Consider the following 17774-nt stretch of genomic DNA (forward strand, 5'->3'; position numbering starts at 1 on the left):
AAACACCTGCTTTCACATGTGCCCCCTGTGGGGACATCATCTCTACTGATTTGACACAATGTCGCAGGACATGCTCAAGTCACTTTTGAAATAGATCGGGTAGCTGTTGATGCAACAAAGTCAGTTGGATGAAACTCAAACTTTTTCCTTTTTGCAGCCTGCTTCCAAGTGACCTAGCCACTTACAGTGCCGGCCTTTCGTTTCTTCGACCGGGCACTGTTACCACCTTTTTTCTGCAAAGCCTGCAATTTTTCATGGCGAAAATAGACACAAACGCCTAGTCTCCCGAATTAGGCTCGAAAAGAATACCTCTTCAATGATCCTTTTCAACCTTTGCATCAGTGACCATGGGGAAGGTATTCTTTGCTTCCTGGAAAAATGTGGTTCAGGCTTGCACGGCATCTTCGTAAATGCGGGCCCGCAGCCTTGCTTTCTTCAGTTAAGGCTTGGGACATTGGCAGAGCTTGCTGTTATTGGACATGGCATTATCAGGATACTTGCAAAGCAGCACTGCGAGAATACACTCTTATGCTATCAAGCATGTTCTCAATGCAACAAACATATGTCATCATCAACAGTTGACCTTTTCATTAGAGCATTTCACCAAACAGTTTAACTTGTTCCATACTATTGGACATTCAATGGCGCAGTCAATGTCAGCCTTAACTCGTCACTGTGAGCACACGGAAGGTGCACACCTTTTACCCATGGCCAGTGGACTAACTGAATTAAGAGAAATAAAATAATGGTAGTAAAATAACTGGGCACATTTGCCTGCACAGGGCACATTGATGCACACTGCACTGCATACTAATGACGGGGCACATTTGCCTGCACACTGCAGAAACTGTAAGTGTGAGCCACGTTTTTCTGAAACTCATTTTGGGCGAAAGGGACAAAAAGCACGTGAGCTGTTGGAAGCCTTCTTTATCAAAAAGAAAGGCGACCTATGTGTGAGCGATATCTCGATAAGTTTGCATAATGCTGTGAAGCGCTTTCTTGATAAGTTTCTGTGACGAGCGTGTGATAATGGGGCGCATTTGCCTGCACGGGGCACACTGATGCACACTGCACTGCACACTAATGACGGGGCACATTTGCCTGCACACAGCACAAACTGTAAGTGTGAGCCACTTTTTTCTGACACTGTAATTTTGGGCGGAAGTAAGGGACAAAAAGCACGTGAGCTGTTGGAAGCCTTTATCAAAAAGAAAGGCGACCTATGTGTGAGCGATACCTCGATAAATTTGTATAATGCTGAGAAGCGCTTCCTTGATAAGTTTCTGTGACGAGCGTATGATAGTGACACGACGCATGCGTGGACGCATTGAAGTTGACGATATATCTGTATGTTTTCTAAAGGTTTCCTCAATACAGTTGTAAGTTGCGCTCGTGTTTGTTTCTGTCTTGTGTCAGTCTTTTTTGTGCAAAACCGTGTATCCACACGTTCACCAACTCGCCCAACAACAAACTATTTTACAAACTATTTTACTAAAATAAGTGTGCTTTGCTTTTTTTCGCCCCTAGTGCTAAGATGACAGACCATTAAAGCTTGTTGGCCTAGTTGGTTCATGATGCAGTCTACAAGTTTTTGTGCGACACAAGGGACAATCTCAAGAGAGTAGACACGGACAAGCGCTTGTCCGTGTCTACTACCTTGTGAATGTCCCTTGTGTCGCACAAAAACTTCTAGACTGCAAGATGACAGACATCACCCATGTTATGAATTGAGCACAAACTGCCTTTCTCGTGAGTGAAGGTTCGTTTTCTTCTTAGGATTGCGTCAGGGACCCGATGAATGGGAACGCCGATGGTGTGCGGACGTTGATGGTCTAAAAAAAATGACTGAAAGGACTCCATCAGTGAGAGAGAAATAAAAAGAAACGTCTATTTACAGTACAGATTGAAAGGTGGCCCGACCGGCGTTCCTCACGGCCCTCGCGCCTTCTGTTCTTCCTCCTCCTTCCCCTCGAGCCACAGCCGCGCCGCTCACTTTAAAGTCATTACTCAGAGAAAAGAAAGACGAAACCGAAACTACAGCCACTGTACCGAAACCCTGCGCATGTCGCGCCTCTGGATTTGTGGCCATCATTTTGTTTGACCTTCACACCTCCCCAACAAGTATAATTTTGGGGCCTCAATGTCACAAAACTATCACACACACAAACAAAATGTCCGCCCGTCATACACTGGTCGCTCTTGTAAGGTGATTTTGAATGTGCCCGCCAAGGCTCTAAACACCCCGTTACTACCAAAAGTGCCTAAGACTTGCATCATATGGACTGAAACGTGTTTTTTAAAAAAAATTAGCAAATGCGTATGCGGAACATATGCTCTCCCTAGGCCAGGCTACTTTCCTAATGCACGCAACTGGCCGTTCAGTCATACAAAGAAAAGACAAAAAAAAAAAAAAGCTCACCAGCTTAAATTATACAATCCATTTAAAAAGACACACTAAAACTTCGGTTCGCGCATGCGCCGAACCAAAAAACATTGCTTGACAGAGCAGTCGCTCCTTTTCTATGCGGTCCGTGTGGACCATGTGGACCTGGCGCTCCACCAGCTGGTCCATCTCGAAGGCTCTCAGCTGCGGCACCCGGCCCTCCACCGGGAGCTCTGTGGCCTTGGCCTGCTTGTCTTTTGGGCTGGGCCAATCCTCCTTCTTGACAGGTTCGCCCTCGGTCACTTTGTCGGGGTCTCCACCCTGGGTTGGGGGTGCCTCTTCGCCAGTCGCTGCCACCGCCACCGCTAGGTAGCCATCGTTCGCACACCCAGCACTTGCCTGTCGACCGTCGGGCTTGCGGTCCGAGGCGAACACCACCGAGAAGACGTCCCGCAGGTTGCGACGCCCTTTCTTTTTGATCCTGAACGCCTCGCTCCCGTCCGCGGAGACAACCTTGTTCACCGTGAAGCTGCCCGGCTGTAGGTCCGCGTGGGGCACCGCCGCCTCCTGCGGGTACTTGGCCTCGAGGTGGAAGGGCTTGCTCCGGTAGAAGGTGAGCATCTTGCTGAAGGGCAGCTGGTGCCAGCGGGGAAACACCTCTGCCCGACTTTCCTCTCCCTTGCCCGGGTCGTAGCACAGCTCGATAGGGTAGAGCTGGGCGTCCACCGCCGCAAAGTCTCGCATCTTGAAGATGGGTGACAGCATGGCACACTGCAGGGCGCAGCCCCGGACCACCGCCTTGTCCTGGTGCAGTGTCGTGGAGGGCTACCACTGGAACAACTTGCGGACCAGCTGCTTGACCGCCAGCGCCCGGATGCCACGCCCGACCAGCTTCACCGACTCCACGTCCGGCGGCCGCAGCCCGGCCACCGTCAGCGCCCACACCATCGTGCGCTCGGCTCGCGCTAGTAGCTCGGTGCGCATGGTCTCGCAGGTCTCCCGCTTCATCTTGCCCGCAACGTCCCGGTCGTTCTTGAAGCACTCGATGTTGAGCGGCCAGTCGTGCGGGTTGGCACCCATCTGCTTCTTGAGCCTCTCGCACTCGGTGATGAGGCGCATGAGGGCGCGCCAGTTGGTGGCCATGTCCAGCATGTAGCGCTCCTTGAACTCCTGGACGAAGTAGCGCACCAGCACCATGCCGAAGTCGTGGGGCCCGACTCCATCGCAGTGGTAGCCAGCATCTTGAGCCGGTCCTTGTTGAAGGCCACCAGCACCACCTGGAGCACCTATTGGCTCATGTCCACAAAGGCCACCACGCGCGGTTTGTCCTTGGGCCGGTCGTCCTTGTAGAAACCGAAGCTGTGCGCCATGGCCGTCGTCTGCGACCTCATTACATTCGTCAGTAAGCGCGTCTTCAGCTTCACAAACCATCGGTTTCAAGTCAACCCTCGCGCACGACAACTTTAGGCTGTCGTAGTCATCGGGCGTCAACAGCATATCTATGCCGTTAACCAATTGTTCAGTGACGGCGCACAAGAGCGGCACCTCTCGAGGGACATACACAACGTAGCTTGTGGGAAGAGTCATCGGTATATGGCGTAGAACGGCGCTCACGCTGTCCCCGAACGCCCCAGTCAGTGTCACCCTTCCGGCCGACCCCTTCATTTCAGGCGCCACCCCCTTATGCACTACGCTAATCTCCGCTCCAGAATCGATAACCGCCTGCACCATCCTCGGTCCGCATTTGACCTCCACTCTCCGCAACTCAGCACGCGTACCGTTCTGATTGACATTTATGTCCTGAAACATACTCTGCTGAGATGGTGTTAGATCTGTTGAGATGTTGCCCACCACGGAGTAATTTCTTTGTTCTCCATCTGCCGTCTTACGCGGACAGTCACGAGAAAAGTGTCCCAATCCCTGGCAGCTGAAACACTTCACCGGAGAAGTGTTAGGTTTAGTGTCCTGTTTTCGGTTCTCGCGTTTCTCCTCAAGAGAGGTGGCCTCTGTTGTGTTGTATGCGCGGCTCTTAGCTGGCGGGTGATCTCGCTTTTTGCATCGCTCGCCCTCGTCGAAACGATCAGCCAGCGCAGCCACCTCTACTGGTTTAAGCCATTTTCCGGTCTCATTTAGCGTTACATAGGTCTGCATGTCGACAGGCAAGGAATCTCTAACGCGGTCAGAAACCATTAATGCTAGCAAGTCCTCAAGAGAGTCGATCGAGCGACTTCGAGCATAATACTCAAAGCAGCTCTCAACCCGTGTCGCAAACTGAGTCCAGGATTCTTTCTCCATTCTAGTGGCTTTGAGAAAAAGCCTCCTGTACTCAGCCGACGACAGTTTGAGTTCCAAGAGAACTCGCTCCTTAACCGCACCGTAATCACTCGCTTCGCCGACAGGCAGCCTATTCACCAGCGCCCGCATGCGCTCCGTAAAATAAGGTCGCACGAGCGAACCCCTCAGGCGCTCAGGCACCTCATATGTCGCAAAGACATTTTCGACACCGTCGAACCAGCTTGGTACGAGCAGTTCGGACGACGGCATTTGTGTCAACACACCCTTCATGAGCCTGGAAAAGCTAAGCACCTCTTCCCTCAGGTTGAGTTCTGCGCCGCCTCCACTGGTTCTGGGTCTGTTTTCCGCACGAACTCGCTCTAGTTCAAGCTCTAGACGCACTAGCCGTTCTTTTTCTCTTACGAGCTCAATCTCTTTCAATTAGTGAGCTACTCGATCGGCCACCACGGTCCCCGTCCTCGTGCGTCCCCACGGTCGCCGCTGGTCTACTCTGAGGTGACGGTTCACCTCGCTCGTCGACATCGTTATCATTAGCTCCATCCCGATCCAACGAGGTAACCGGCCTAAGCCGTTCCCCACTACGTAGCTCCATGGCGGGCACTAGTCAAAATAATCACCTTACCCTTAAAGGTTGACAAGTCCCTATGGCAAGCACACGCAGTCTGTCGATCGGAACAGTCCGGCCCGATAACGGTGTCCGAGTCGTAGACACTTCGCAGGGCTGTGGGCCTGCAGCACTTCTCGAAGCCGCGTCGAAGCGAAGTCTCGGCGATCCAAGTCTTCTTCGTTAAACACGGCTGCTGAAGCCCAGGAACTTGCCGCCTCTCTTCTTGTTGAATGGAGTCGCTGTCCGCTGAATCTGCTGAGTCGTTCCAGCCGGCGGGGCCCGCTGACGCAATCCTGTCGACTGCGCCAGTGAAGGTTCGTTTTCTTCTTAGGATTGCGTCAGGGACCGGAGGACTGGGAACGCCGATGGTGTGCGGACGTTGATGGTCTAAAAAAATGACTGAAAGGACTCCATCAGTGAGAGAGAAATAAAAAGAAACGTCTATTTACAGTACAGATTGAAAGGTGGCCCGACCGGCGTTCCTCACGGCCCTCGCGCCTTCTGTTCTTCCTCCTCCTTCCCCTCGAGCCACAGCCGCGCCGCTCACTTTAAAGTCATTACTCAGAGAAAAGAAAGACGAAACCGAAACTACAGCCACTGTACCGAAACCCTGCGCATGTCGTGCCTCTGGATTTGTGGCCATCATTTTGTTTGACCTTCACATCGTGGTCGCAAGCTATTTTTGACCGTAGAATGTTTCAAGAACAACCATTTAGAATATTATTTCATATAAGTTATGCTAGTTTTAGTTTTGTGTGTATGTGTATGCTAGTTGCTTCTTTTTGCATGCAAAAAGTATGTTTTTTTTTCTTCTCTATTAAACCTGGTAGTGTACATTCCAGTTTGTAAAACTTATATAGGGTGCCTCAGTCTAGCGAAGAATGCACTAAAGTCGACCCTTAAGGATGGCACCTGCATGTAACAAGCACCCATTTTCATCAGAGGTGTATTTTGTAGGTGCATATTTTACCTTGTGAAATTTCAAGGCATAGCTCTGTTCCTGATAAAGGTTAGACAGGGGTGGCCAAACCGCGGCTCGCGAGCCGCATGTGGCCCTTCGCTGGTTTAAGTGCGGCTCGCGGATCCCTCGTAAGAAGACCCCCCCCCCCCCCTAACCACCCCTCCCCTTTCGCCCTTTCCGTGTTTCCCAAGGATTTCAGAATAAAGAACAGTTTGCGGTTTGGCAGTCTTCTGGCCCCCTACGTACAGTCGAACCGCTTTTCACTCGTATGCTTCCACAGATCCTGCTTCTTTCATTGTTCGAGGGAGTTTGCCAGACCCTAGGGGGAAAGGCATCAAGGACAGGGACTGTCAAACCATGCATGCACTTTGATTTGGGGTCAAGGAAATGTTCAGTCTCGCGGCCTTTGGCACTCGCCGGTGATACTTGTCCCCTTTAAATAAAGAATGTTCCCTATCGCTCCTTGTTGAAGGTCGCAAAAGCCCGAGTTGACATCATTCATAGCCCCCCCCCCTACACGTTTTTGGTTTTGTTTGTGGCTCATAGGCCGGGTCAACCTGGCCACTCCTGGGTTAGAACAACGTTCTCGGAGATCTAAAACATGTGTCTGCCATAGACAACCAAGTTTTTCGCCGGTAAACCCCGTCATCTGCGTTCGATGACACAGGAATGGAGCGAAGAGCGTTACGAACTTGAAACAGGAATGAAGTTACGCCTTGAAATTTCACATTGTAAAATGAACCTACAAAATAGATCCCTGGTGAAAATGGTAGTCGTTACGTGCAGGTGCCTATTTTTTTTATTGATTTTAGCTCGTTATTTAATACCTTGAGGCAACCTACATATAAAGAAAGTTGTTGAGAAGGACCATGCATGGTATACACTGTAAGGCTTGCTCCTATCGAACGAGATAAACCATTTTGGGGTTTCTATTTGTGTTAATGTTGCTTGTAGAACGTCACAAATAAGCTATGATTCATTTAAATGCATCTTTTTGCTGCGACCCAGCAGGTTTGCCCTCCGTAGTCATTGGCATATTTTTAGATCACCATTTGCAGGACTGCTGCGGGACACCATGGACTTTCCCATGAGTGTTTCACATGAAATGACAAGGTGTGAAGATGTGCCCTCAAGAGCTCCTGGTGCTGGGGAACACAACTCGGGTGAGTCTCCTTAGCTTTTTGGCAAGTCAACATCCATGTTTCCGTCAAATACAGGGTTGGTTTTGTCTTGTTTGTTGTTAATGCCATCTCTCCTATTATATAAATTCTGCCTCGGATGTAGGTCAAGTGATGCAATAGCCAAATGTGGTTAGCAAGCACTCGAGGCTCCCTTTTAGTTCTGTATTTGAATGAGGTGATATGGGATAAACTAAAATTACATAAAAGCACTTGAAATCATTAGGGTTCTGACCTGTGCTTTGCCATTTCGTGGCACCCCCTGTGCCCTTACAACCCCCAAAATGAGGCAGGGGTAGGGCTTTTTACCCTCTATCCATTTGCATTACCTCTTCAAGGGCGTCAATCACTAGGCAATATACATAGAAAATCACAAAATTTGATGTTGTTTTCAGAAGAGCATGCTACACAGCCTCGATCATCCACCCCTGTTGGACAAGATGGTACAGCACCTCATTCAGAAGGGTGTCAACATTTTGTGAAGGAGCAGGGTGGTTGGGAATCGGTGAAGCAAGGTAGGATGACCTTCAAGAAGCTTTTCTTGCAAAATATATTTGTTGCAAGCATCGGGGAGGGAAAAAAATTGTCAAAATGAAAGAGCAAGGATATCTCTCATTAAAGTGACTTCATGACCCCTGTTATATCATGTCCACTCTCACATGACGGCACTCCATGTATGAATTATCCGAGTGAAGAAGGCCTCTACAAACAAACAGAAATTATTTAATGAAGGTACCTGCTCATTACCGTGTGACAAGCCCAAGGTTTGTAACTGAACTGACCGACTGTCGTCCATTCTTTGTTTCAGTTGAGCAATGTGTTCACAAAAGAAAGATATCAACTAGGGGTGTGCGAATACCGAATAGTAGTTTTCAAATCGAATACCAAATCGAATCAAGAAAAAAAAAGCCGAATATCGAATCGAATTGTGATTTTATTTGTAGGAATTTTTCAAAGTGTGCTGCGAATGAGACTATTATATGTGCAGAGTATGCGCCTGGTGTAGAATATGCATCTTGTACGGAACAATAGCAAAAATGTAAAAACGTTCAGGTGAAAAAGAAAACAAAAAAAAAAAAAACAGTTGCTGTTGGACGTTCGGCACTAAAGATCCAATTTTATGGCGCAAACATAATTTATGTACCCTAAATGTCACACACACTAAAAAAAACAAAGCTACAGCCCCGCATGCTTTTTTTTTCTCGTTAAAAGCACAGCCTAACACCGCGACTTTTTAAAAAAATATTTGTGTATCAGGAAAGGGGAGTTTTGCGGTATTTGGTCTCCATTTTAAGGAAGAAAAAGGACACCGGGGATTTTATTTCCCATAAATAAACAGATAGGTGTTAAATCTGAGTAAACAGGCTTAAACAATATAATCTGAAGCAAGAAAACAAAACGTGGTTAGGTGGTGCAACTCACCGTCCAACTGCCGCTATGCATCCATTCTCCCGTCTATCTATCCTGTCTTAGAGAGCCTTGATTTAAAAAAGAGAGCAAGCGAAACTGAAATTACGGAGACTGCAATATCTAAAGAGCTGACAGCCCCTGATGAAATGGCCACAAAGATTTCTGTGCTCGAGCATGTTGTGCTCATTCTTGTATGCCTGAAAACATGCCTGTCATTTACATGCTTGGTCACTGTAGGAGCCAGCTCCGAGAGATGAAAGTAATTTTTCTTCCTCTTCTAAGCTCGCTGCGCGAGCTTCTTGATGCGTGAGAAATAAAAACAAACAGTTCCAGCCAGAACACCGTGGAGCTCGGCCGTCTTTTCCACAGCCACATTGTTTGGTGTTAGCGAGACTACAGTGCACAGTAAATTTTTATGGAACGCTACCGAACCTTGCTGCAGTGCTTGAAGCTGCCATTCCGTAACCTACTAAAGCAGAGATTTCAAGAAATGTGCCACAATGTTTGGCCGAGTATCGGGATGTGCATGTTGTCCTGGACTGCACACAAGTTCAAGGTGAAAAGTCTCACTGTGCATCATGATGCATCCTCACTTAATCCCAATACAAGGGAGGCCACATTGCAAAGGTCCTTGTGGTGGTTTCGCCTGCTGATTTAATCACATTCCTAAGCAATGGCTTTGACGGTAAAGCATCAGATAAGGCCTGTGTGGAGAAATCTGGTGTGTTGAACAAGCTTACTAGCTTTGAAGACAATGTCATGGTCGACAAAAGGCTTAGTATGGATGCAATGTGTGGGAAGCTGGGGCTGATGCAGCCACGTTTCCTATGCAGTCAGACTCAGTTCTCAGCCAAGGACGTTAAGAGAACAGTAAAAATCGCCAGGGCACGGGTGCATGTTGACCGTGCAATACAGAGAATTAAGGTGTTCAAAGTTCTAAAGGAACCTGCGCCATATGGGAGATGGTTGGAGCACTAAACAATATAATGATCATAATTGCAGGCATTGTGAACCTCTCCGCCGCAATACTTTCTGAAAATATATTTTGTGAAGGTGGGTAGTCTTCGTAATGACACAACATGCTATGGCAAAAAGACATTTGTGAAATGTGCAGGTTGGCTCATTTTACGAGTGACCTGAGCCTTATGTACCTCAAGTATCTAAATAAAAAGGTCATGGATTCTTCGTGCAATACAAAAATTGTGATGTTTATTTGTACATTGCTTTGAACTTTTATCAATTGTTCTTTGGAAAACAAGTCATCGACAGAAAAGCGCAGGTTGTACTCTAGATGCCTAGCCTCCAGCACACGCTCCCAATCTTGTACTGGGTTACATGTATTCGCTCGAGGCCCACGAACCGCCAAAGAGTTTTCGAGATTAGGATGCTCGGATTTGGTGTAGGGCGGATAAGAAACCTCCCTGCTGTTCTTATCCTGTCAGCGATCTTGCAAGCTTTAGTAAAAGGTGTTTGAAGAAAACAAACTGGAGCTTTTGCACTAGTTCGTGGATATGTACATCACAGCGCTGCACTGTTACTAGCAAGTGCTCCACTTTAGAGTATACACAAAGAAGTGTGTAACGTTCAGGTTAAGTAAGAACATTCCAAGCTGCACCTGTGAAAAGTAGGTGTGATTCGGGTTGAGTTTGAAGTTTTGACAGTCTCTCTTAAGACACTGAAGCTTTTTTTCTTGAGCAAGGTAAATGGCCTTCTTTGTCTTCCCAAGAGGAGGGGGGGGGGGGGGGGGGGGGCTCTTTACTTCAATCAGGATGGCTGGGCTTCCACTCTGGAAAACAACGCCATCTAGACTGTAACCAAGCCATGGCACAAGCAGATTTACAACTAAACCGAGCTTCGTCACAATGTTATTAGAGAACTGCATGTATTTTCCCACAGCTTGCGGCTCCGCTGCTTTTCCATAATGCACGTCTTCATTTCCTTGGAACTTATCTGCTAGCAAGCATACTGGACACTTTGTCTTCCCATGAGTGGTTGTCTTTTGGAGTAATGTTAAATATGAACGGCACTTGCTTTCAGATATTCAAACTTTTTGCTCCCTTTGCCACTTTGTCGTGCCTTGTGACCTTCTTTCGGCGCAGATTCGGAGAGTCCTCCTCAGTGACTGAAGATTGTGTAAAAATACAGTGCTGCTTCTACTTGTACTATTTGTTCATACAGTGCTGCTTCTACTTGCACTATTTGTTCATGTGAAAGAAAGGCAGAAGTAGAGAGTATGTTACAGCTTCCCCATTTTTTACTTGGCGGTGGCAGAAGAAAGCAGGAACCTTTGTAAATTGTGCAGGCTTGTGTATTATCATAATGAGCATATTCCGAATTGCCAACATAAACGATTTGAGAAGTTGAAGAGGAGCTTTGTCACCTCAAGCAAGATATTGGTGTCCAAGTGAACACATGGACTGAGGGGAAAAGACAACCGATTACCATCCTGGCTGTTAAGGACGAACAGGCACTGCTAGTGCTAACGAGCATTTAAGCTTGGAGCTGTTTTATAACATTGCCGATCAGTTCACCGACAGTCTGATTAAACAGTTCAAGAAGAGCTTCTCACTCAGCAATGAAGATGTCATCCTGCTCGTCTTCACGAAGCTTTATCACAATGTGTCTTTCTCTGCTGGCTGTCCTGCTTGATGTACACCGCACTGCAGCATCGAGTATCTTTAAGGAGGCTGTTGTAATGCTAGCAACTGTGCTAAGGCATGCAACCTACTGGCCAAACAAGGACCACATCACTGCATGCCTCATGAAGCACTTTGATAAATACCGTATGAGGAGGGTGGTCTTGGACTGCACAGAGATTAATTGCAATTGAGCGACCAAAAGACTTGCCATCACGGATCTTAACATACAGCATCTACAAGAAAACCTATACTGTTAGGATTCTGGTTTGCGCAACTTCTGGAGGCCTCATTAGCTATGTGAGCCGTGCCTATGAAGGAAGGACCTCCGACACACATATAACACGGGAAAGTCAAGTTCTGACAAAATGTGAGCCTCACACTGACAAAGTAATGGTAGACAGGGGCTTTTTAATTGAAGACTTATGCTATGAGCATGGGCTCGAGATGATCCAGCCGCCTCTTCTTGGCAAAAAGAAGCAGCTGTCGCCTGGTGATGCAAGAAACGCCAGCATTGCGAGTGCCCGAAGAAAGACGCATTCAGCACATCAAACGCTTCAAGATCCTGCAGCAGCGGTTCCCACTTAATCTCTTTGCATACCTCGACAGCATTGTCACCACGGTTGCAGGAATCGTAAATATCTCGAAGCCACTGTTTACAACTAAAGTTATGATGAGCGTGTTGGTAATGATTAAATTATCAGAAAGAATAAGCAAAAAGACAGACAAGACAAGTAAAAAAGATGGACAAGACATCTTTCCACTCACAACAACAAATATTTAATGAGAGGTTGGTGGCAAAAGGACCCGAGCAGGAACAGGGAAGAAGGAGGAGGAGGGCGGTGGTGTTATCACAACCGGTCCCCCCGAAGTGAAAGGGAGGAAAGGGGCAGAGAGGGAAAGGAAAATATGGTCAAACAGGAAGGACAGAGGTTGGGGAAAATAGGTGGCAAGGGCAAGAGAGTTTGGTCACTATGCCACGCACCCGTCGTATACCTTTCTTGGCAGGTCGGCTCACCTACTTCTGGAGGCCTCCTGGAGGCATGTCATTGTGAATTCGGCAGCTGAGAAGCGAAGTAACCAGACCTGCAAGCTGTATTCACCAGTTAACCTATCAGACATCCCCTTTCCCCATCCGCTGAAGCAGTTCTATCAAACGGGCCGAAGTTTGCCCCTGCTTGCGCTCCATCTAGATTTGAACCCCTGGCAGCGATGCACCAGGCTGCGTCAAAATACCTGAGCCTGCTCGGCTGGAGTTTCTCGGCAGTGATTCCCGGGTGGTGTGCAGGTACGGAAGAACCCCTCCATCTAAGATCGGCTTCCCGGAGGTTGTTGAAGAGCTAAGAATTCGAAATTAACGCTACTGGAAGCGGACAAAACTGGAATCTTCGTCGTTATTAGTTATGCCTCCTTCAGCGAGAAAACTGGTGCGGTTCTCACAAAAAACTTCCCGGCATTGAAAAGCAGACCATCTGGATCGCTTCGCTCCGAGGCCAAAAAACTCTGCAAGGCCAACCAGCTCGACTCCCTTCTAACAAGGTTGTCAGCTCCCTCTGCTTAATACCTGCGCGTGTTCTTCACGGCCCAAGACACAGACGCCGGATATTTCCTTAAGGAGCATTGTCTCTGAGAAGGGCTGCTGGCAGAAGCATTTGGCGCTCTACCTCCAAAAACACCTCTTGGCCATCACACAACCTGGGTGCTGAAACTGCACATCATTGTGTGAACGAAGTCAGGTGTCCCGGAAGTGCCAGGAGTTCTAAACAAAGTAAGATTTTGATTCATTTTTATATAAGCCGACTATCTTTCCTACCTGTCTGGATTAAATCTCATGCAAGTTGCCCTCTACTTGCAGCACCCCTGTCGACCATGAATGCTCTGGTGTTTGGCAGGCAGTCTGTCAAGAACGTGCCACTGCTGGCAAAAGCCAGTGACAGCACGGCAAGGCCAGCTAGTGCACTGCCAGTGGATGACAAGGGCCGCATGTGTGAGTATAATATTTTCCAGGATAGCCTTTCGAATCAACCAGAATTGACCGAGCACTTTATATTCTTCGCATCTCCTTGTTGATTTAATCTCATCTGGGCTGGCCACTCTTACAGCACGCCTGTCTATGTGCTGTGCTGGGCAGTTGGACGAGAATGTGCAGCCACTAGCGAACATCAGCGTGGCAAGCACAGCTAGTGCACTGCCAGTGGATGACAAGGGCCGCATGTGTGAGTATAACGTTGCCAGATTAGCCTTTCGAATCAACCAGAATTGACCGAGTGCTTTATTTCTTCACATTTCTTTGTTCATAAAACCTTACGCGTGTCACCCTCTGCCTGCAGCACCCCAGTGGACCATGAGTTCTCGGGCAGTTGCTAGGCACTCTGTCAAGAATATGCTGCTGCTGGTAAAAGCCAGTGACAGAGTGGCAAGCCCAGCTGGAGGACTGCCTCTTGCGGAGAAAGGGTCAGTGTGTAGGTATAATGTTTTCAGAATCTTTGTTCGTATCAACCAGAATTGACTGAGGACTTTGTTCCTTCGCTTCTTTTTCTTGATGAAATCTCATGTGTACTGGCCAGCGCCCCTGTCTACGGGACGTGCTGGGACGGTCGCTGGGCAGTACGATGACAATGTGGCGCCACTGGCTGACAGCACGGTTGATAGGGCAGGCCCTTCACGCCTTCGTGACAGTTTTCACATCAAACTCAAAGATGTCAGACAACCTAAGTGGACCCAAGCATACTACAAGCAGCAGATCGCCCAGCTGAGGCGAACTCCCTGGGACAGGCATCCTCACGAAATAAATTGTTAGAAAAACTTGTTCATGACAGCTGATCACAGGATTTTCTGCCGAGTCAGTTAAAACAGCTCCAGAAAAAGCAGAAGGGCTGTCGGTACACCGAGTATGACAAGAAGTGTGCTTTGGCGTTACATTATTGTTCGCCAAAGGCCTACTCATTCTTGCGCGAGACGTATTGTTTACTGACAGTGAGGTCCCTGCGTAGATGGTTGAGTGCCCTTGATGTACGTCCTGGGCTCAATGAAAGTGTCCTAAAAATACTTCAAATGAAGGCCGATAGCTTGCCAGTGGCAGAGAAGCTTGTTTCTGTTGTCATCGATGAAATTGCCTTGAAAGAGCACATCAGTTATGATGCAAGAAGTGACTTGTTTGAAGGTTTTGTAGCGGGTGCAGACAGGCTTGTGCACGCGACCCAAGCAGTTACTGTGATGATCAAGGGACTGAAAAGGCGACACAAGCAGGCGATTGGTTACTACCTCACGCACAATGACATGCTTGGGGCAGCCTTAAAAGACAATGTTATAGATGTCCTAACAAGGATACGACAGACCGGGTTCATCCCTAAGGTTCTTGTCTGTGACCAAGGACAAAACAATATTTCGATGCGCAGGCTCTTGGGAGTTACGACTGAAAAGCCATTTCTTGAGATGGAAGGAGAAAGAATCTTTTTCTTGCATGATCCTCCTCACATTCTGAAGGCGACTAGGAACAAGTTGAAAAAGTTTGATTTCTTGCAAGGAGATAAGATTTACAAGTGGGGTCACATCAGGGAGTTATATGACAAAGATAAAGACATGGTGCCAAGAATGGCACCTAAGCTAAGAAACATTCATTTGGAACTTCCACCATTTTCTCCCATGCGTGTGTGTTTGGCTGCCCAAACGTTAAGTCATTTGGTAAGCAGAGGTATCTTGACTCATGTTTCTTTGGAGTCAATACTGCTGGGCTCATAGAAAAGCTGGATTGTCCCTTCAACTCATTCAATTCATCAAAACTGCATGACGCAAAACCCTACAAGCGTGGCTTCAATGATGCGCTGCTACACTGGAAACTTTGGGAAGAAATGGAAAATACGGATCCTTAACTCTCGTATTAAGAATCCGGCCGGCTTAGCTGGATGGATTGACAACATCCACAGTGTTCGTCTACTTTGGGAAGAACGTGGGGACTCGTATGAATTTTGATTCCTGTTGTTAAGGAGGCTGACACAAGATTGCATTGAAAATCTCTTCTCAGTAATTTGTTTTAAAGGGGGCAACAACTCCAACCCAGATGCCTGTAAATTCCGCTCATCCATTCGAGCTGTTAGGATGAACAGTATGCTGCACCCAGCCGACAGAGGAAACAGCGAGTACGACATAGTGCGTGACAAGTTGAGCAATGAGACTTTTAGATCTGACATATTGCAAAAAAATGCAACAGCATATGTGACTGGCTGGGCGTGCTCAAAGTTGCCTCGCAAGGAGTGTCGTGCCAAACTCACATCAGAAACTGCTGTAAAGAGTGGCGACATACTAATTGCTCTGAAGAAGTATGAAAATGCACGAATGAAAAATACAAAGATGCTTCGGAAAACCATAACAGGCATATTTCACAGGCACGTGGAGACTTTCCTTCTTGAGTCATCAGGTAAGTTAAGTTAAGGCTGAAACAGAAAGTGTCTGTACCACTGAACTTCGATGCCTGCGCGTCTTGCTTGGAAATGTTTAGTGACAAGTTCCTCAATGTCATGTTTAATGCTTTCATAAAAAAAGAAAAATGAGGGTATTCGACAAAAAGTGAGCAAAAGAAACAAGAAGGCCATAAAGGTACTTCATGAGTAGGTTTTTGTGTTCAACAGGGATCTGTGTTGAGTGCTGAGCTGTATATACTTGTTCAAACCGTTATTGTGTGTGTAAACAGAGATGTGTGCGGAATGCTAAGCTGTATATACTCGTTCAAACTGTTATTGTGTGTGTAAACAGAGATCTGTGTTGAATGCTGAGCTGTACAGATTTGTTCAATGTGCAATAAATATTGTTTCAACAAAAAATTGTCCAATGACATTTATAAATGGAATCTGAGTTTGCACCTTCAATTATCAATGTAGAAATACTAAAATAACCCAAACCAATTTTGTTCAAGGCCAGCATGGTCTATTAGGAATAATGTTGACTATTCACGAAGTAATGAAAAATGATTCCCAGCTTTCTGAATATTTTTCCTGTTGTTTTGGGCTGCCGCAAAGCACCATCTATTCGCAAAATAAATAGCAAGAAATGGACCACTTCATTAAATCCTCTCATATCTAATACACAGAACCGCACTCCTGATTTCAGAATTTTGCGCCAGCCAGACATTCGCAAAACCAGCACTTTAAAAAATTCTCGACATACCGAGCTCATGAAAATAGGTTGCTTACTCAAGGTGCCTCTTTGGGCGCTTTAGCGATAATCATAGTAGCAAATACTTTGCAGTGAAGTATATGACAACGCATTGACAATGCATTGCTGTGCCTTCTAAATGTGCTTCTTGTGTCGACATAGTTCCTTATTATTAGTTGCTCCGTACTACTTTGAAGTGCAATTACGACTAAGCACACTTGTTAGAGCAGCTTTCAAAACCGCCCGTACAAATTTTGATACCTGCCGATCGAGCTACATGCGTGCGGTTTATTTAACAGAACAGACATAGAGCTCATCCTACGTATTTGCGCCCTCTAAGTGAGTCACCAATGAAGTGTTCGCTGTTTTTTAAATTCAAGAGACGACCTACGTCGCCGCGACCAAGCAGCGTCCACATATTGAGAGAGTTCGGCCGGTAGCAAAATATCCCGCACCGAGAGACGGCGCTAGTCACCATCCGATCCTAAAGGGGAAAACCGCAACGCCACGACACATCCACCCATTCAAAGTGCGCAAAACCTGTCGTCCCCGAGGCCATTGTATTCGAGGGGAGTGTCCTGTATCCCCCAGTAAAATATTCGCCTTCGCGATCCGACACTCTCTGTGCAATATTTCTGCGCCCTCGCTTTCCTTCTCAGAGGGAGATGTCGAGTATCTGCGGCCACAGTTGAAGTCCTTGACGACTCGCGCAGCCTCCGCCACGTGACCATGCTCTTGCCCTCGCCAGCTATTTCCCCCAACCTCTGTCCTTCCTGTTTGACCACATTTCCCTTTCCCTCTCTGCTCCTTTCCTCCCTTTCACTTTGTGGGGACCGGGTGTGACAACACACCACCGCCCACCTCCTCCTCGGGTTGTTTCGCCACCAGCCTCTCATTAAATATTTGTTGTTGCGAGTCGAAAGATGTCTCGTCTCGTCTGTCTTTTTGTTTATTCTTTCTGATAATTTAATGAATGTTTACAGAAGACAAATATTTGTTTTTGTGAAAGCTGAAGTTCCATGCCAGCGACAGATTTTCTTTTAGCTTCTCCGTAACTTTTGCTCGTGGTACAGTGATAATAATAAAGTTTGATGTCACGTTCTACGAGCTTTCTTTTGTACATGTTCATTGCCCAAGGCTCTAGTTATAGATA

At 47.2% G+C, this 17774-nt stretch overlaps 2 pseudogenes; one reads left to right on the forward strand and one right to left on the reverse strand.

The window, feature by feature from the left end:
* Positions 1-2428: 2428 nt before the first annotated feature.
* Positions 2429-4534, reverse strand: LOC115319787 (annotated as a pseudogene).
* A 5379-nt stretch (positions 4535-9913) lies between these two features.
* On the forward strand, positions 9914-13733 carry LOC115318453 (annotated as a pseudogene).
* The last annotated feature ends 4041 nt before the right edge of the window (positions 13734-17774 follow it).

The sequence above is a fragment of the Ixodes scapularis genome, unplaced genomic scaffold (genome assembly GCF_016920785.2).
Source record: "Ixodes scapularis isolate PalLabHiFi unplaced genomic scaffold, ASM1692078v2 PGA_scaffold6__148_contigs__length_123643588, whole genome shotgun sequence".
Classification (NCBI taxonomy): Eukaryota; Metazoa; Arthropoda; class Arachnida; order Ixodida; family Ixodidae; genus Ixodes; species Ixodes scapularis.